Source organism: Saccopteryx bilineata, chromosome 10 (assembly GCF_036850765.1).
Source record: "Saccopteryx bilineata isolate mSacBil1 chromosome 10, mSacBil1_pri_phased_curated, whole genome shotgun sequence".
NCBI lineage: Eukaryota > Metazoa > Chordata > Mammalia > Chiroptera > Emballonuridae > Saccopteryx > Saccopteryx bilineata.
In genome coordinates this window covers 25,482,171-25,502,571 of record NC_089499.1, presented here as the reverse complement: position 1 = coordinate 25,502,571, position 20,401 = coordinate 25,482,171, and the positions used below count along the sequence as shown (strand labels likewise).

The 20,401-nt window shown below is 43.5% G+C and overlaps 1 non-coding gene across 1 annotated transcript; it reads left to right on the top strand.

Annotated features, from left to right (window-relative positions):
* The first annotated feature begins 11,689 nt into the window (after window positions 1-11,689).
* On the top strand, window positions 11,690-11,827 carry LOC136314837 (small nucleolar RNA SNORA8). Its single transcript, XR_010727414.1, has one exon. It is a non-coding gene; the product is annotated as a small nucleolar RNA SNORA8 (small nucleolar RNA).
* The last annotated feature ends 8,574 nt before the right edge of the window (window positions 11,828-20,401 follow it).

Genomic DNA, 20,401 nt, shown 5'->3' with positions numbered 1-20,401 from the left:
TGCTTTCTGCTCCTCCTCCTTTCTCTTTCTCTGTCTCTCTCTCTCTGAAATAAATAAATAAATAAAATCTAAAAAAACAAACAAACAAAAAAGTTCACCTAAGTGTAGGCAGAGACCCAAGATCAGATGTTCTCAAGAAAGGCAGTGATGGGGAAATCCTAAGCTTGACCTTCCGTGCCCTCCTCCGGTCCTACTGTGTACTTGTCACAGCTTTGGACAGTTTGCCTATCAAAGAATAGACCGTATAAGCTCTGGCCGGTTGGCTCAGCGGTAGAGCGTCGGCCTGGCGTGCGGTGGACCCAGGTTCGATCCCCGGCCAGGGCACATAGGAGAAGCGCCCATTTGCTTCTCCACCCTCACCCCCTCCTTCCTCTCTGTCTCTCTCTTCCCCTCCCGCAGCCAAGGCTCCATTGGAGCAAAGATGGCCCGGGCGCTGGGGATGGCTCCTTGGCCTCTGCCCCAGGCGCTAGAGTGGCTCTGGTCATGGCAGAGCGACGCCCCGGAGGGGCAAAGCATCGCCCCCTGGTGGGCAGAGCATCGTCCCTGGTGGGCATGCTGAGTGGATCCCGGTCGGGCGCATGCAGGAGTCTGTCTGACTATCTCTCCCAGTTTCCAGCTTCAGAAAAAAAAAAAAAAAAAAGAATAGACCGTATAAAGGGAAAAGAAAGAAATGGTTCTGAATGTTAACTTCTCTGGGCCTCAGTTTTCTCATCTGTAGCCTGGGGATAGTCGTTTCTGTCTTTTCAGTATCATGAAATTAAATTGTGAGGATCCAATGAGATCAGGAATGTGAAAAATGTTCTCCAAGTGCAGAATATTCTAAAAAAAATGTAAAGCATTACTGTCTGGGGAAAATCTACAAATACAAGAGGAGCCATGTTGGAATGACATGTCTTGATCTGAGAAATCACAGACCCTTCTGTAAACCACAGGCAAGGACATTGGAAACTTTGTAAATTTGCGAAACACCCCATTCTGGTGTCAGAACCTCAACCCGTGGACCTCTGAAAGTGAAATATGACACATGAACAGTTTCCTCTTTTTGTCCTGGTGTATAACTTAACCGAAACTACTCAACTCCTACAGTTGTATTTCCTCCTATTAACTATTTCTAAATGTGAGTCTTGACAGGAAATAATTTGGTGGAAACTCAACCCCAATGGTCCCTGCAGGCTCTAACCCGAGAATATTTCCATGCAGAATTCACGCCACATAGGTAACAAGGACACTGGCTTGCTACCATATTAATGCCTAATAAAAACATAGACCTTGCTTTTTCTCCAACACAACAAATTCCGCTCTGCCTCAGGGCCTTTGCACATGTTGTGTGTGCCCTCTACTTAAAGCTCTCTTCTCAGATAATTCCATAGCTTCCTCCCTTACTTCAGGGGGATCTCTGCTGGTCAGAGAGACCTTTCCTGACCACCGCATCTAAAAGAACAACTTCCTGTCACTCTATCCCACAGGTTTGTAAAGCACAATGCATCTATCATCGGCAGCAGCAGCATTTGGGAATTTGTTAGAAATAAAAATACTCAGTTCCTATTTGAGACCTACTGGAACAGACAGTCTGGGAGATGAGACCTAGAAATGTGGATTTTAACAAATTCTCCAGGTGATTCTGGCATAAACTGAAGTTTAACTTCCACTATTCCAACTCTTTTCTCTGTTTTGGTTCATGGTCCATATCATCATCTGGCTATTTCTTTGCAGATTTATAGTCCACCTCCTCTATTAGAAAACAAGCTGTCACAGAAAGAATTGGTCACTAATATATTCCCAGCACTCACACTAGTACCTGACTTACAGCAGCCTCTCAAGATAGATTTTGAGATGAATGAATGATTTGCCAACTCAGCATCGTCATGACTCATCAAAAGCAGAATGCAATACAGAAAACAAAGTGTTAATGTGTCATTTAAATGTTTATCCAGCCTGACCAGGAGGTGGCACAGTGGATAGAGCATCGGACTGGGATGCAGAGGAGCCAGGTTCGAGACCCCGGGGTTGCCAGCTTGAGTACGCGCTCATCTGGTTTGAGCAAAGCTCACCAGCTTGGACCCAAGGTCGCTGGCTCCAGCAAGGGGTTACTCAGTCAGCTGAAGGCCCACGGTCAAGGCACATATGAGAGAGCAATCAAAGAACTAAGGTGTCACAATGAAAAACTAATTATTGATGCTTCTCATCTCTCTGTGTTCCTGTCTGTCTGTCCCTATCTATCCCTCTCTCTAACTCTCCCTCTGTCTCTGTAAAAAAAAAAAAAAAGTTTATCCAGGTTGACATGCATAGGCTGATTAAGACCTAAAATGGACTCATGGCAGGAATTATGTCTGTCATTTTATCTAATTTTACCACATTAGATTTGTGAAAGGCCCTATAGTTTGTAAATGCTGTGCCTTGAACCAGAACCAAGCTCTCACAGTTCCTGTCCAGTCCCCTTATCATTACATTCAGAGCAGGGTCTCAGCAGTGATGGCAATGCCCAGGTAATGCTAAGAGATCACAGTAGTTTGAAAGGGGGTGGGAATGGGGTGGAGTCCTTAACATTTTCTTAGCAGGTTCCTGATTTTTTTTTTTTTTTTTTTTTACTGCATGGCTCCTCAGAATTTTTAATAATTTGTTTTGCAAATCTCAAAGTAGAAAATGTTTTAGAATGCAATGTTTCCCAACCTTAGGATCAAGAAGTCCCTTTTTATGCCTGGAACAATCTTAGGATACAAGTGCCAAAGTTATAGTTTATAGACTCCTGGACTGATCACATAGAAATATGCTATCTGTATCTGTATCAATTAGTTTTGAATGCCTAACAAACCACTCCCCAACCAAATTAGTGGCTTAAAGCAGAAATCCCTTGTTTTTCCTGATTGTGTGGGTTAGCCAGGCAGTTCCTCAATTTGAGGTTGCATAAACAACGATCATTTCACTCGCATATTTGGTGGCTGTCAGCCTCGTCAGCCTGGGGGGCCCTCAGGTGTGATGGATCTGCTTTGCTCTTCATCAGCTTTTTCACAGGGTGGTCTCGGGGCCCAAAGACCATCAAGAGAGCAAGCCCCAAAGCATAAGCACTTTTCGAGCCTCTGCTTATGCCACATGTGCTAAAGTTCTATTGGTCAAAGCAAGTCACATGTTCAGTCCAGGTTTAATGGAAAGAAATATAGGCTCTGGAGGGGAGCGACAATGTCGTGTTGTTAGGATGTGATTGAGGCAAATGGCTGAGGTTTAGAGGTGGACATCTAGCTTGAGACATTCAAACAGAGAACAATCACAGATCCCTTTCATTCTCCTCTTGTAACTGAGCAACATATTCCAGGAAGCCTTACCTATATTTAGTTCTTTGCTTGGCTTATGGTATTCATCAACATACCAAGAATTTTTCATTTTATGCACATACGCAGGGAAAAATGGACCGAAGCCAAATAATATGATGTTTGTACACAGGATAGCAGGGACTGGGTGTATTCATCTTATCAAGAAAACTAAAAGAAGCAGACTTTGATTATCTCCGGGCTCTTGGCAGTCAGTATACCCTGAGTGAGTAGCTTTTATCTCATCCATAAAAGTTCACTGACGGAAAAGTAGAAGTCAGGTGCTAGGCTCTGGAAAAATCATGGTGGACAATGTAATATGATCTCCCCCTTTGTAGAACTTTGAAGCAAGTAGAGTAGAAGGACATTAAAAAATATATCCAAATAGATAGATCAGGGGTCCCCAAACTACAGCTCGCGGGCCACATGTGGCCCCCTGAGGCCATTTATCCGGCCCCCACTGCACTTCCAGAAGGGGCACCTCTTTCATTGGTGGTGCCCCACATTGACCATCTCATTAGCCAAAAGCAGGCCCGTAGTTCCCATTGAAATACTGGTCAGTTTCTTGATTTAAATTTACTTGTTTTTTATTTTAAATATTGTATTTGTTCCTGTTTTGTTTTTTTACTTTAAAATAAGATATGTGCAGTGTGCATAGGGATTTGTTCATAGTTTTTTTTATAGTCCGGCCCTCCAACGGTCTGAGGGACAGTGAACTGGCCCCCTGTGTAAAAATTTTGGGGACCCCTGAGATAGATGATAGACAGATAGACAGATAGACAGACAGACAAAGAGAGATGCATAGGGAAAGTGATGGGTGACAGGTAGTCAGGGAAGTGGCTCTCAAGGGACACTTCAGCTAAGCGCTGAGGGATGGGCAGGAGCCAGCCAGGTGAAGAGAGGCAAAGGAATTATTTCAGATAAAGGGACAAGGTTCTGAGGCCGAAAAAGAAATCCCACCAAGAACTCATGGAAGGCTCATAAGTTAGTGAGTTGTTATTCTTGTTTCGTGCACGTTTTAGCTGTTGTGTTGTGCTGGCATTCGTTTGGTCTGTTTGCAGTATATAAATTGTCTGTTTTCCTGTTTGAGAGCAACAGGTAAATCTTCTATGGCTATATTTCTCCTTCAGTGATCTTGCCGGCTACTAAAATAGTGTCTAAAAAGCTGCTTCCCTCCTTCCCTATGGTTTGGTACCTGTTGCCATTTCATGAGATTTTTTTTCTTAATAGAGATCTTCATATTTTTTGAAATATTCCTTTATTTTCCTTACAACCCCCCCAAAAAATGGTATTTGAAAGAAAAGTCTTCCTTCGGAATTCTATAACTGTCCTTGACCATGCCATGTTGGCCTATCGGAGGAGGAACGCTTGACTCTCATTTATTTTTCTGAAATAAGGAAGGGGAGAGCACAGGATGCTGCTCATGCATGTGGTTTTACCTGTGTGCGTGTCTGCCTTTGCCTGCGAGTTTGTGTGTCTGCCGGTTCCAGGAGAGGAGGCTTTATTTGTTTTCGCTGGCTTTGTTTTCAGAAGTATCCCAAGCATCTGCAATAGTACCAAATACACAGGAGGTGCTTAATTCTATTTTGATGAGTATATGGTTTCAAAATCTTGCCTTGGTTTGTCCTTCCTTCCTTCCTTTCTTCCTTCCTTCCTTCCTCCCTCCCTCCCTCCCTTGTCCCTCCCTCCCTCCCCTCCTTTCCTTCCTTCCTTCCTTCCTTCCTTCCTTCCTTCCTTCCTTCCTTCCTTCCTTCCTTCCTTCCTTCCTCCCTCCCTCCCTCCCTCATCCCTCCCTCCCTCCCCTCTTTTCCTTCCTTTCTTCCTTCCTTCCTTCCTTTCTTCTCCTTCTTCTTCCTCCTCCTCCTCTTCCTTATTCTTCTTCTCTTTATCCTCCTTATCTTCCTTGTTCTCCTTCTCCTCCTCCTTCTCCTTCTCTTCTCCTTCTTCTTTCTCTTTTTTCATTAATGCGGAGTCTTTGTTAGCCAGAGTCCCACCTCGGAGAAGATACACTGACCAAGGACATGTGGTCCTATGGTCCTGCAGTCACGGCTGACAGCACCGTCATCTGGGTGGGAGCTTCTGCAGAGCTGCCTCAGGCCCTGGCTTCCTCAGGTTTAGAGAGATGTGTGCGAGGCAAGGCAGACTGAGGCCCCCTTCCTCCCACACTGAACAGGGCACACACAGACCAGATGATCCAGGCTCCGTGCAGCAGTGAGACAGGACACACACAGACCAGATGATCCAGGCTCCGTGCAGCAGTGAGACAGGGCACACACAGACCAGATGATCCAGGCTCCGTGCAGCAGTGAGACAGGACACACACAGACCAGATGATCCAGGCTCCGTGCAGCAGTGAGACAGGACACACACAGACCAGATGATCCAGGCTCCGTGCAGCAGTGAGACAGGACACACACAGACCAGATGATCCAGGCTCCGTGCAGCAGTGAGACAGGGCACACACAGACCAGATGATCCAGGCTCCGTGCAGCAGTGAGACAGGGCACACACAGACCAGATGATCCAGGCACCGTGCAGCAGTGAGACAGGACACACACAGACCAGATGATCCAGGCACCGTGCAGCAGTGAGACAGGACACACACAGACCAGATGATCCAGGCACCGTGCAGCAGTGAGAACACCTGAGGTGCCCCCTGGAGGCCTGGGCACTAAGAGCCCACCTTCCCTCCCACAGTGCCTGTCCTTCCTTCTTTCCTTCCTTCCTCCCTCCCTCCCTCCCTCATCCCTCCCTCCCTCCCCTCCTTTCCTTCCTTCCTCCCTCCCTTCCTTCCTTCCTTCCTTCCTTCCTTCCTTCCTTCCTTCCTTCCTTCCTTCCTTCCTTCCTTCTCCTTCTTCTTCCTCCTCCTAATTGTGAAACTTTAAAACAATTTAGAGAGAGAGAGAGAGGAAAGGATAGAGAAAGAGAGAGAAAACATCGATTTGTTATTCCACTTAACTATGCATCCATCAGTTGATTCTTGTATGCGCCCTGACCAGAGGTCAAACCTGCAACTTTTGGCATATCGGGACCATGGTCCAATCAAGCATCTGGCCAGGGCCTGCTCTGTTCTTTCTTTCTTTCTTTCTTTTTTAAAGAAGTAATAGCTTTATTTAATGATAATCTATCATGTGCCAGACACCTTCTAGGCTCCCACTTATATACAGCTATCCTCTCACAGAGATAGAAGTATTCCCATTTGCAGATGAGGAAATGGAGGCTTGTAGAAAATTAAGTGATTTATCTAAGATAATTTGCTTAACTTCTGGGCTATGAGAAAGAATTTTATAATATATGTCGGTGGTCAGTGGGAAAAAATGTTAAGAAAAAACGTGTATATATCTATCTATCTATATATATACATAAATACATAAAGAGAAACTAGGATCAAGTCAGGATTAAAGCAATGGGTAAGACAATGAAAGAGTGAAGTGGCAAGAGAATAATACATCAGCATATATTCTGAAAAAGAAAAGAACTCACATTCAAATCATTGTGAAATATATAAAACCCTTTATCCTGAAACTCCATCAAGATTTTTCAGGTTTTGCCCTGGCCGGTTGGCTCAGTGGTAGAGTGTCGGCCTGGCGTGCGGAAGTCCCGGGTTCGATTCCCGGCCAGCGCACACAGGAGAAGCGCCCATCTGCTTCTCCACCCCTCCCCCTCTCCTTCCTCTCTGTCTCTCTCTTCCCCTCCCACAGCAGAGGCTCCATTGGAGCAAAAGATGGCCCGGGTGCTGGGGATGGCTCCTTGGCCTCTGCCCCAGGTGCTAGAGCGGCTCTGGTCGCAACAGAGCGACGCCCCGGAGGGGCAGAGAATCGCCCCCTGGTGGGCGTGCCGGGTGGATCCCGGTCGGGTGCATGCGGGAGTCTGTCTGACTGCCTCCCAGTTTCCAGCTTCAGAAAAATACAAAAAATATATATATATTTTTCAGGTTTTTTAATTTTTATTTTATTTATTTTTGCCATATTGCTAGGTTTGAACAACAACCAAAAATAGTTAAGAAGAACATCTGCTTTAAATTATCAATCACCCTTTAAAAGGCTCTGTGAGCAGAATAAAAAACAGAAGACTAGCGTATACGTTCACAATTTAAAGACCGTATTCAGCCACCAGCTATGCATTATTAGATAAGGGAAGAACAAATTTCGTGGTGTGTGGCACTGCCATACCCTCATTTACAGCATATTAAAGTTAGGAATAACAAATAAGACAATTTGTAGGGACTAATGAACGAGTGGTTATGAGTCAGTAGAATGGAATGGTTCAGGCACTTGTATTTCTTAATGAGACTTGAAACACAGAGGAACAAAGGTTTCCTGTCTTCTTTTACATTAAGTTCTTCTTTGAGGATTGCTACCTTCCCATCTTTGAAAAGGATCATGGTCTAGTATGTCAAGTTCAGCCTGCCTGTATGGTTTTCATTTGTATGTAAAACAAGATTTTAGACCAGCATTTCTCTCTCAGCACCATAGACATTCTGGGCTGGGAAAATCTTTTTTTTTTTTTTTTTTGTATTTTTCTGAAGCTGGAAACGGGGAGAGACAGACAGACTCCTGCATGCGCCCGACCGGGATCCACCCGGCACGCCCACCAGGGGCGACGCTCTGCCCACCAGGGGGCGATGCTCTGCCCCTCCAGGGGCGTCGCTCTGCCGCAACCAGAGCTGCTCTAGCGCCTGGGGCAGAGGCCAAGGAGCCATCCCCAGCGCCCGGGCCATCTTTGCTCCAATGGAGCCTTGGCTGCGGGAGGGGAAGAGAGAGATAGAGAGGAAGGAGGGGGGGAGTGGAGAAGCAGATGGGCGCTTCTCCTATGTGCCCTGGCCAGGAATCGAACCCAGGTCCCGCGCACTCCAGGCCGACGCTCTACCGCTGAGCCAACCGGCCAGGGCCTGGGCTGGGAAAATATTTGATGTGTTTTGTATTATGGGGAGCTGAGCAGCGTCTCTGACCTCTGCCAGCAGTAATCCCCCAATCCACCTCCTCCTCCCCCTATTCCTCCCCACCAAATCTGTCTCCAGACTTTGCCAAATGTCCCCTAGGGGGCAAGCTCATCCCCAGTTGAGAACCACTGTTTGTACCTTCCCATTGTCAGGAAATTTGAACTTTGCTGCTGAAATTTTCTAGATGAAGAAATTGCTTGCTGGCATGTTTCAGCACCTTATAGAGAATAGAGATAAATCTGGAGCTTATTAATAATATGTAATTTAATCCACTTCTATTCGAAAACAATTGAATTTGATTAGAAACTTAATGTTTTCCTCAAAATACAGGAAAAGAAAAAAAATTCTGCAAGTATGACATTTCAAGTAATATACTTTTCACAAGCTGCTCAATAGACAGAAATGATGGTACCAAGGAACTGGATGATTTTTACAAATGTTGTTGCAGAGAAAATAAAGCACATTCAGTGATTATGAATTACCTCCAATTCATTTGTTTGGCAGTACGCCCCAAAAATATAGCTAAGGAAATTAACAATCGGGGAAATACTCAGCACCCCTAGAATGTATTTGAATTTATATAATGTCACCTCATTCCCTTTTGTAAATGTCTCTGAATACAGAGCCAATGTATTTAAATTTGTAATTCTATACTTTTCTCCTGGCTTACCCATATGATACTCCACTAGCTGGTGAAACCATTGCAACATAAAACAATTTATCTTTCCAGAATACATCAGCAGTTATATAACCTAATCAGGTTGAAAGGACTCTAATAAGTAGGTTCATTTTCCAGGGTTGTGAATGAGGGAAAGCAATGCATACTTACTGCTACACCAACACATGGACTCAGGAGAGAAGGAGAGGCCTGGCTCACTCAGTGAAGGTTAGCTGACCAATAATGAGAAATTAGCAGGGAGTTGTGAACGTGCTTACATGGCCCACGACTAGTTAGCAAAATGTTTGCCTGAGATGTAAAAGCCTAAGTTAGTGAAATATTTACAGATCATTAGGAACAATGAATGAAAAATCTGTCGGATCCCAAACTAGCCTTGACCTAGGAACTCACTGACTATGGGAGATAAGTGTAAATTAGACAGTCTATCAAATAGAACTGGTGTATTGTTAAGAGACCTCATGTAAAGCCAGTAGCCACGGCCACCATCATAGCTGCCTAGTCCATGCAGGTTCACATTTGATTTGGACAGATGGTAATGAAACAATGGAGCCAAGAACTGGTGGGCCATTAGCTTTAATCCTAGCTTGTACCCGGCAGGCAAGAAATACACACAATGGGGAAACACTTCCCTTTTCATTTAGGGCTCCCAAAGCCACTGACTCATCTGAGTTTCCTAGAATCAAAGGTTTGTACCTCATCAGTCTCATTCACCTCTGTTCCCCATCTCCCTCTCCCTGCACAAACTCTGCACAAACTGGCTTCTCCTTCAGCACTCTGCCATCTTGGCTGCTTCTCCTCTCTTCCACATGGCCTTTCTCTGCTCTCCTTTCATGGGCTCTTCCTAGAACGTAATCCCTCTTCCCCGGAACAACATAATCTCTCTTCCTTTTAAAACTTTTTGGCGTGAAAGCGCTCCCTCAACACACAATAATATTATCACGCCCATCCCAAGCAAGAAGGGCAACTAATATTATCACCTGGGTGACGAGCTTCCACATGGGCAGCGCCATCTTTAAAAAAAGTGAGCGTAATATATTTTATCTGCCCAACAATCCACCCCTATGCTCACTTTACTACCCACAATCTACAACACAAGCATCCCTGTGCAAGGAAATTAGGCACATTACACAAATTACAACAACATGACAAATCATACAATTTCAACAATTACAAAGGTAAATTTTACCAGTCTCTGAGCACTTTGCCAAAAGTGCAAAACGTCTTCGGACTTCTCTCTAGCCATGGAGAAAGCTTCCCGGGGCAGGGGAATGCTTCCAGCAAAGCCATCCCCCACCCCCATCAGGGTATTTCACATTGTCCAAAATCCATAAGTCCATCCAACAAAGGAGCCAGTGCCCACTCCAGTCATAGTCCAGGAATCAGTCCACGCACATGGGGTGTCAGCCATCCCCCTCATCCCTGCTGTCCTGGCAGGTCTTACACTGTCCCAAAGAGGAGCACGTGGCAATGGCAGTCAGCATTTCCATCTCTGCTCTGGAGAGCATGATGGAATCTACCCCTATGTCCCCAAATCACAGACCTACCAGGGGCGTAGTAGCTACTCCTTGCTGCTGGGCTCTCACATTCTGGAGAGTGAGGATCACAACTCCAGACCAATTCTCCTCATCCTCCAAAGAGGAACTGAAAACATCAGCTCCTGCTGCTGGTCTTGAGCCCCCGGCCTCCTGCCACTGCTGGCTCTCCACAACATCCAGGGCAATCTGCAACTCATGAACCTGTGATTCCTTCTCCAGTGGCTGCTCCATTTCCACGCGAATCTCACGAACCTGGTCGGCCTCCTCTGGGGATTGCTCCAGCTCCAGGGTTGGCATCTCTTTCTCCCACGTTTGCTCCAGCTCCTTCCACTGCTCGGTTTGCAGGTCCTGGGCAGCCTCTTCCACAGAGCTCTTGGTTTCCTCATGCATGGCTGTAAAAGTCAGCCAGCCTACAGCCCCCAAAAGGACAGCCATGGGGAACCATAACAGCAGCCAGTCCACTGCTCGAAGGTAGTGGTGGCTCCATGCCGAGCTGTATTGAATCCTGCCAACTACACCAAATGTAAAACCAATAGCCAAGGCCACCATCATAGATGCCTTGCCCATGCAGGTTTGCATTTGACTTGGACAGACAGTAATGAAACAACAGAGCCAAGAACTGGTAGGCCATTAGCTTTAATCCTAGCTTGCACCCAGTGGGCAAGAAATACATACAGTGGGAGAACACTCCCTTTTCATTTAGGGCTCCCAAAGCCACTGACTCATCTGAGTTTCCTAGAAGCAAAGGTTTGTACCTCATCAGTCTCATTCACCTCTGTTCCCCATCTCCCTCTCTCTGCACAAACTCTGCACAAACTGGCTTCTCCTTCAGCACTCTGCCATCTTGGCTGCTTCCGCTCTCCTCCATGTGGCCTTTCTCTGATCTCCTCTAGCATGGGCTTCTCCTAGAATGTAATCACCCTTCCCTGGAACAACGTAATCTCTCTTCCTTTTAAAACCTTTTGGCACGAAAGCCCACCCCACCACACATTAATGTAATCACACCTATCCCAGGCAAGAAGGGCAACTAATATTATCATCTGGGCAACGGGCCTCCATGTGGGCAGCGCTATCTTTAACAAAGTGAGCATAATATATTTTATCTGCCGAACACCTCACTAATATGGTGCCATCCAGGGAAAAAAGACGTCGAACAAAGTAGTGAAGTAAAATGAGAATTATTTAAGTTTCCTCTGAACTCCTTTCTATATAAAACATTTTTTTTTCTTGCCCTGCATGGTATCGAAATTCAGCAGTTTATTCCTGCTGGCTGTTCAAAGAACAGTGCTATATAAATTCAGTATCTGACATCGCTGATTTTCTTGGCTTTGTGCATGTTAAACCTGGTATTTTTATTGATATAGTAAACAAAAAAAAATTCCCCATCTGTCATTAGGAGTTATCCCCTTGGCAATAAAGAATGAGAAATGAGTGATTATAGGGTATGTATACATATATGTATCCAGTTTGCTTAACATTGAGCTTGTAACCCAATTAAGTTGAACGACAAATATATTCAAGCAGAATATATAGCATTATGCTATTTCACCTTCTATTCATTTGTAGCAATCTTTTTGTAAGTCACTTTTTGATAAAAGGAACATAATTTGCTCTGAAACATGAATGATAACTAAATAGATGCTTCATTCTTATTATAGTAATACGCGGCAGCTCTGGAGGGCAAAGGTCAGATAATTTCATTTCTCCGGAACATACATCGAAGAGAAAACACTCTCTGGGACCCTAAAGCCTAACCTCACAGATGGTGGCTTGTTCTGGTTTGCTTACTCCTGTTGCATTTGTATTTCTTACGAAGTTTGGTTATCTGGTTTCACATATCTTTGCAGAGTTGAAAGAGCAATCTAAGAACAGGTTGAAGAGAGAAGATAAAGTTGGGTGGGCAGCAAGAAGTGTGTTGGAAATTAGAATTAGTTTGCTGTCATCCTGGCAACAGAGACCACAAATTCTAAGGCAGTTGCCTACCTGTGTTGGCTATATGCCACAATACCATCAGATGTGATCATACCTGTCAGAGAATCACCTTCTGGATTGGGGTGTGAGGGGCTCGAAGTCTACCCCGGCTTCCCTTCCAAGCTTCCAAACTTTTTCTCTATTATTCCCATCAAATGGTCTTCTTGCATGTTTTAATGCCCATGAGGAACGGTAACGTGTTATATTTTGGCTCAGTTTGTCACCTTTATTTACATCCAAATTGAGAAAGAGTAAGACAAGGCTGAGAATGGAATCTACTGACACACTATATGAAACATCTACCCTGGATGACACTCCCCCAACTCAACATACGTTTCTATTGCCTCATCTTCCTGGCTAGTCCAATATGAACGCCCGCATCATTTTTCTAATGTGTCAATCTAGCTGTCATAACAATAAAAAAATAAAGTTAGTCTGAGATACTTATTCTCAGAGAAAGCATGTTGACTCCTCAGTTCTGCCACTCTCTCTTTTTATGATCTATGACTGTTCCTTTAGAAATACATTCTAGAATATGGAGTTTGACTTTAAGTTCACATAGCAAAGGCCAGACTTCTTTTCTAGAATCAAAATAAACTACTTGCTGATTTCAGTCCAAAAGAAAATTTAAGTATTTAAGAGCATTTGCTCACAGAGACAAGAGTAAAAATGACACATTTTAGAAAAATTTTTATCAGAATGGATTGAAATAAGAAAGTGTCCCATCTGAGATTGGATTCACTTATATGGAACATTCAGTAGCCAGGGGTGTCTCATCCCCTAATAATGCCCAGTTATAAGAATTAACTTAGTAGATTCGTGGTTTTCCAAGTATGGTCTCCAGATTCATTAGAAATGTAGAATCTTATGCCCCACCCAAGACCTCTTTATTGAATGAGTTACTGGGCAGTTGGGGGGGGGGGGAGCAGGATCCAGTAATCTGTATTGTAACAAGCCCTTCAGCCGATTCCTGGCACACTGAAGTTTGAAAAACACTGCTGTAGACACTAAAATAGAATTGAGATTGTAACGCTCAGCCTTCCAGTGTTCCTAAGTTAATGGTAGTGGTCATGGCAATGCTGATGGTCACCGTAGTGAATAAGCTTTTGTGAACCCTTACTACTCACTTAAGTTTTATGCTATGTACTTTAGGCACTAGCTCATCTATCTTCCACTCACAGGAGCCGAACAAAATACTGGTATTCTCATTTTATAGAAGAGAGAATGAAGTCAAGAAACATTCATCAGTTTGCCCACAGTCAGCCATTAAATTGTAGAGCTAGGAGATTGGTCCATGTCTAGTTGATAACAATACGCGCGCGCGCGCACACACACACACACACACTCACACGCCAAACAAAACCCTCACGCTTCACTATCATGCCATGCTTCCTTCCAGAATCAAGAACAAAGAAATCTCCCAGTTTAAATTCCCTCAAGCCTCCTTCTCAACAACCAACCATCTTCTGCTCCCTTACCTATGTTCTGGCCTTTGCTTCCAACCATTGGTGCTCTAGACATATAATTCCCGGGATCACTTGAGGCTGCTTTTCCTCTCAGCTGAGCCTGAATCCTTCATCCCTTCTTTATGTGCACAAATGGGCCACTAGCATAATTATAATCTATAGTATTGAAGCTGAAAGAGGCTCTTGCTGTTTACTATCTAGATCTTTGCTGCTCAAAGTGTGGTAATTAGGCCAGCAGCATCAGCCTCAGCCTCATTCTCAAAGCTTGCTAGAAGTTCAGAACCTTAAACCTCTTACCCCTACCCCCGGACCTGCTGAATCAAAGTCAGCATTTGAATGAGATCCTCGGGTGATTGTACACGCATTAATGTTTAAGAAGCACTCATTTATTTATACCCTATCCCCTCATTTTACCTGAGGAAATCGAGTGACCTATTCAAGGTCACAAATCTAGTTAAACAGGAACTGATCCCTAGTTGAACATACTTTTCTCTATTTCCCTGCAGCCTTCAACTAGGTGCTATAAAATGCTGCTGCCGCCGCCTATGTTCTGGGCTTGTGCTGTGCACTTTATATGAATTGTCTCAGTTGCTCCTTTACCACTTGTATGAGCTCCGCACTATTATTATTTCCACTTTTTTTTTTTTTTCTGATAAGGAAACTGGATTGAAGAGAACTTTAAGTACTTGACGCAAATCATGCAACTTCCAAGTAGCAAATCAGATCCCACAGAGCCTGACTTTGCAGTCAGGCTTATAGTTACTGGCTGTACACTGCATGTATACCTTTATCTTTTCCTATGACTCTAACAGCTCTTGTTTGTCTGTCTGTCTATTACCTATCATCTATCTGCCAGGGGTCCCCAAACTATGGCCCATGGGCTGCATGCAGCCCCCTGAGGCCATTTATCCGGCCCCGCCGCACTTCCGGAAGGGGCACCTCTTTCATTGGTGGTCAGTGAGAGGATCCTGGAGTACTGTGTGTGGCGACTCTCCAATGGTCTGAGAGACAGTGAACTGGCCTCCTGTGTAAAAAGTTTGGGGCCCCTGATTCTAGGCATTTGGAAATGAAAGATTGTATAAATGGAGTCATTCTGTTTGATGGCTCTTTGCCTTTCATTAACCTTAGAGACAAAGGTTCTTTTCTTGTTTTGTTTTTTTTTTTTGTATTTTTCTGAAGCTGGAAACGTGGAGAGACAGTCAGACAGACTCCCGCATGTGCCCCACCGGGATCCACCCAGCATGCCCACCAGGGGCGACGACCCTCTGCCCACCAGGGGGTGATGCTCTGCCCCTCCGGGGTGTCGCTCTGTTGCGACCAGAGCCACTCTAGCGCCTGGGGCAGAGGCCAAGGAGCCATCCCCAGCGCCCGGGCCATCTTTGCTCCAATGGAGCCCGCTGCGGGAGGGCAAGAGAGAGACAGAGAGGAAGGAGAGGGGGAGGGGTGGAGAAGCAGATGGGTGCTTCTCCTGTGTGCCCTGGCCGGGAATCAAACCCAGGACTTCTGCACGCCAGGCCGACGCTCTACCACTGAGCCAACCAGCCAGGGCAAAGGTTCTTTTCTATAGTTGCTTAGAAAAGAAAGCGAAAGGTCCCTTTCAGCTTAACCCCACCTTCGCATCCCTTACAGCTCAGCGGTCCTACCCTGCCGGTCTTCCTTCCCCGTTACCTCTCCCATCATCATTCAGCAGCGCTGGCTCAGCCATCACTGTGACTTAGAGGTGGTCAAGGCTCCAACTACTGAGGAGGAAGAGTAAGAAGGCGGTTGTCCTCCCTCCCCCAACACACTGAACAGTTAAAGAAAAAAAAAAGTGCTGAAGAACAATGACTACAGAGTCTTACCTTAGATAAATGAATGCTTCTGTGTGCTCTTTTGAAACCCAGTGTGTAAGAGATTGTTTCCAGCAGAAACTTTTGCATTCTAATCCACTTAACATCTGAAATGCAACCCAAGAGCAAATTGGAAATAGCCTTGTTCATGTTCCAATATAATTATAAAAGTTTCACTTCTCTATAGCACCTTTGAGAAAGTGTCGGAATGTTTCAGAATAGAATTGTTCTTGCAATAAGCCAGTGCTTTCCTCATCCACACTCATTTTTGATAAGTAAGAACTATGTGAGAAAAGCTTAGATTTATAAAAACTCCTAGAGTAGAATATTAAAAATTGAGTTAATCATTAAGTATTATTAAAATAGTGTTCCATTGGCCCTGGCCGGTTGGCTCAGCGGTAGAGCGTCGGCCTGGCGTGTGGGGGACCCGGGTTCGATTCCCGGCCAGGGCACATAGGAGAAGCGCCCATTTGCTTCTCCACCGCTCCCCTCCTTCCTCTCTGTCTCTCTCTTCCCCTCCCACAGCCAAGGTTCCATTGGAGCAAAGATGGCCCAGGCGCTGGAGATGGCTCCTTGGCCTCTGCCCCAGGCGCTAGAGTGGCTCTGGTCGCGGCAGAGCGACGCCCCGGAGGACCAGAGCATCACCCCTGGTGGGCGTGCCGGGTGGATCCCGGTCGGGCGCGTGCGGGAGTCTGTCTGTCTCTCCCCATTTCCAGCTTCAGAAAAATACAAAAAAAAAATAGTGTTCCATTTACACACAATAATTTTTTATACAACTTTTCAGAATCTGTATATTATTTATAGTGAGATGAACTACACATGCTTTTACTAGGGTCCCTGTGGATCCAGACAGTTGAAAAGTACTTTAAAAATTGTTAGTATTGACTGCACTGGTCTGTACTATTTCCAAAAGAAAATACTTTATTATTAATATCTGGAAACAAACTCAATCTGTTTATTGGTGTTCTCCTTAGAGAATGTTACCTCTGCATACACACACACACACACACACACACACACACACTACACACTATTTGATTCCAGGTATCTTCTGTTAGGCTCCAAAATCCTTAGGGTAAGAGGTCTGCCTTATTCATGACTTAATTTATCTTATTATGATAACATGTTTTTCTTTTTTTTTTTATTGCCTTAATAAATGTTTGCTGAGCTGAACACCACACCTTAACTACATATATCTGGAATTTCTGGTGTAAACTTTATTTAATGAGGAAGTGAAAAGATTTGTGTTTTTTGGTGGAACTATAATTTTCAATCTCCTGATTTTTGTGATTTTTTAAGAGCTGGCCAAAATGCTATGTAGTCCTCTGATTTTATTTCTTTGATTCAAAAAAAGCAAAATGAATGAATTGTGATTGAGCCACAGAGCCCAGTTGCTTGCATATGTAATAGGAGTTCTAAATTGCCACATAAACACAGCTGCAGTTTTTCAGTCTGAAGCTTTGAGAAACAGGCTGACTAGTGAGTAGGGGTATTTGAAGCTCTATATTTAAGAGCATTATTATGAGCTGTGATAGACAATCATTCACCCTTATTTAAATCTCTGAGCAACTGTAAAACTGGAGTGTGTCTTGCTTAAATAGTCAGGTTTCTTATCTGTGCTCAATCTGAACAAGCAAGTTTAATTTATATCTGAAAAGTTGACAAACTGTATTTTATGGTAAGTCATTGGCTGCTGCATTTACCAAATACCAGAGGATTAATAGTTTTTAAATTGTTTATGTTTAAATTATCTCACCACAAAAATCATTTCAAAGGTCATACAAATTGACATAAATCTTGCTTTCTTTTTCAGGGCAAATAGTCCCATGCAGGAAAAAAGATGAAAAAAATTTGCATCCATTTCTATTTATATATACACAGACACACACACACACTTTCATACTAAAAACTTTGTGCCTGAATTTACGTTGGAAAGCAGTGAGGAAAGGTAAATTTTAAAACGTGTTTTCTCACAAATTTTCTAATTGCCCTTATTTGAAGAGAAAATATTCTGCTAAAGAACAAGCACCTGGTTTTTTGTTATTTTTGCTATTTGAATAAATAACATAAACAAAATAAAGGAATAATAAATTGTTACTTTGTTATTTAAATTAATTTAGTAAGAAACATGTTTCATAATTTGAACAGTGATCTTATAAAATTTATATATTCAATGTCTTCTTTTTAATATTCTTTGAGAGATCTTTCATAGAATTAACTCTTAATTTATGAAAAACAGGTAGAACCTTATTTCATGCCAGCAGTTCTTTAAACTAGTCAATTACAGTAAATTAAATCAGGAAAGTTTTGCATACTAAATGAAATGGGAATATCACTTTGCTCTAATATTAATTCAATGATTTCAGCTGTACATTGGAATTAGAGTCAAAGTTAGCATTTGGCCATTTTTTGATGATTAGCTAGATTTATGAAGAGTCTAGAGACGAAAGTCAAGACTGAATAACCTGCATGATAAATAACCCACACTGTGGTGCAACCTTGGCAAATTACAATATAAATCCAAATTCTTTTCCTACGGCCTGACCAGGCAGTGGCGCAGTGGATAGAGCCATGGCCTGGGATGCTGAGGACCCAAGTTTGAAATCCTGAGGTTGCCAGCTTGAGCATGGGTTCATCTGGCTTGAGTGTGGGATAGCCAGCTTAAGTGTGAGATTGTGGACATGACCCCCCCATGGTCGCTGGCTTGAGCAAGGGGTCACTGCCTCTGCTGGAGCCCCCCCCTTCCCGCTCAAGGCACGTATGAGAAAGCAATCAATGAATAACTAAAGTGCTGCAACTATGAGTTGATGCTTCTCATCTCTCTCCCTTTCTGTCTGTCTGTCTCTCTCTGCCTAAAAAAAAAAAAAATACAAAAACTCTTTTCCTTTGGATAACCAATACTTTCATGAGTTATCTTCCACCATCTCACTTCAGGAAATTCAGTCTGGGGACAACCTAAGCTGTATCGAAACATTAACATAATTATGAAAAACAAACAAAATGAGAATAGGTGATCTATCTCTTTGCCCCAACTGCCTAAGATCAGATATATTTGAGGAAGCGTTGATAATAATGTTGACTAATTTCTGATTGTTCTACTCACCACTTAAAAATTAAGAATTATTTTTTAACTGAAGAAGTATTTGCTTATGTTGCCTTAAAAGAATCATTACTTATTCCTAATGCTTTTCAGAGCACTTGGTTAATTCAAGCGACCATAACAATTTATTTTTTCCATTGTTTGAATATTTTATTTTCCACAACATAAATGCATCAAATACATAAAGAGCCAGCAAAATATCGTTTTTGACTGGTTCCTGTTAATCCAACTCTAGCAAAGAGAATCATTGCAGGAAAGATCAGGTGTGTCTTCAGCAAAATCTATTTGTTTGTAACAAATCAGATATAATCAATATTTCTGACAAACGGATCACATAAAAGCCTTCACTGTAAGGGAAGTGTATATAGAATCATAGTGCTCTAGAGCTGGAAGAAATTATAAATGTAACTGGGTAGCAACTCTCTTGCTTGACAGATGAGGAATACTGAGATTCAGAAGATGGAAACCGTTGACCTTGAATTGTTGCAAGCCCTTAAAAGTGCAACACTCCTAATTCCATTTTTTAAATACATTGATTGTCCCTCAATATTCTCCCCTTATTCCAAGTAACAGAATTTCTAGCTTCACACACAGCTGTTAAAAGTGAAGACGATGTTTCCTAACATCCCTTGTAGCTACTCTGGGTTTGGTGAATAAATCTGGACAATGGATATAAACAGAAGCGAAGTATGGTTGCTTTGGAAAAAAAAACCCTTTTTTAAAATGTTTTGCCCTTTGTTTTCCATTCTTCTCTCCTTCCTGTGGCTGCATGTCTAAAGCCAGTATAGTATAATGGCTAGACCTGGAGCAGCCATTATAGGAGACCTTGGGACTGGAGACCCGCTGGGAGTAGCAAGAAAGTCAAAGGATTCCCAATCCTGAGGATTTTGTAAAGAAGAGTCCTAAGCCTTGGGAGTTTAGACTTTTCAATGAGAGATTTAAAAAAAAGAATAATAACACTTGTTTTGTTTAAGCAATCTTGAGTTTTTATTTTTCTGTTACTCCTAGTCAAGTGCAATTCTAACACCATTCTGCTGTGACAGGAGAGCCTGGTACAGTGGCTGGCATGTAGGAGGTATTCAACAGATGTTTGCAGCAATGTAGGAGGCAGCCCTGATGCCTGCTTCTTCTTACCCCACAGCAAACCCAGTACTGGGTCAGTTTGGTTTCACCTCCTGGCATCTCTCAAATTTGTGCACTTGTCTTCATCTCCCCCCACCCACGTGAGCTGAAGCTCTTTCTTTGTCTTGCCTAGACTGCTCTAAATTCTTCTGCATGGTCTTATGCACATCACATTTCTATTTACTAAAAACTTGGCTTTTTGTGTCTTTTAGGAGGAAGACCCAAAATGTTGACATAACCGATGGGCCTCATTTCTCTGGCCTGATTTCACACAATTTCAGCCTTACTGTTTGAACTACCCATTCCCATCTCACTTCTACCGAGTAGAATCTAGGACTTCTTCTGTCCCCATCCCCCAACCCCAATCTTCCCCAGGAAACACTTCCTTGACTCTGTAGAGAAGTTCCCACAACACTCTATGGTGCCATATATGTCTCTATCTTCATACTTAG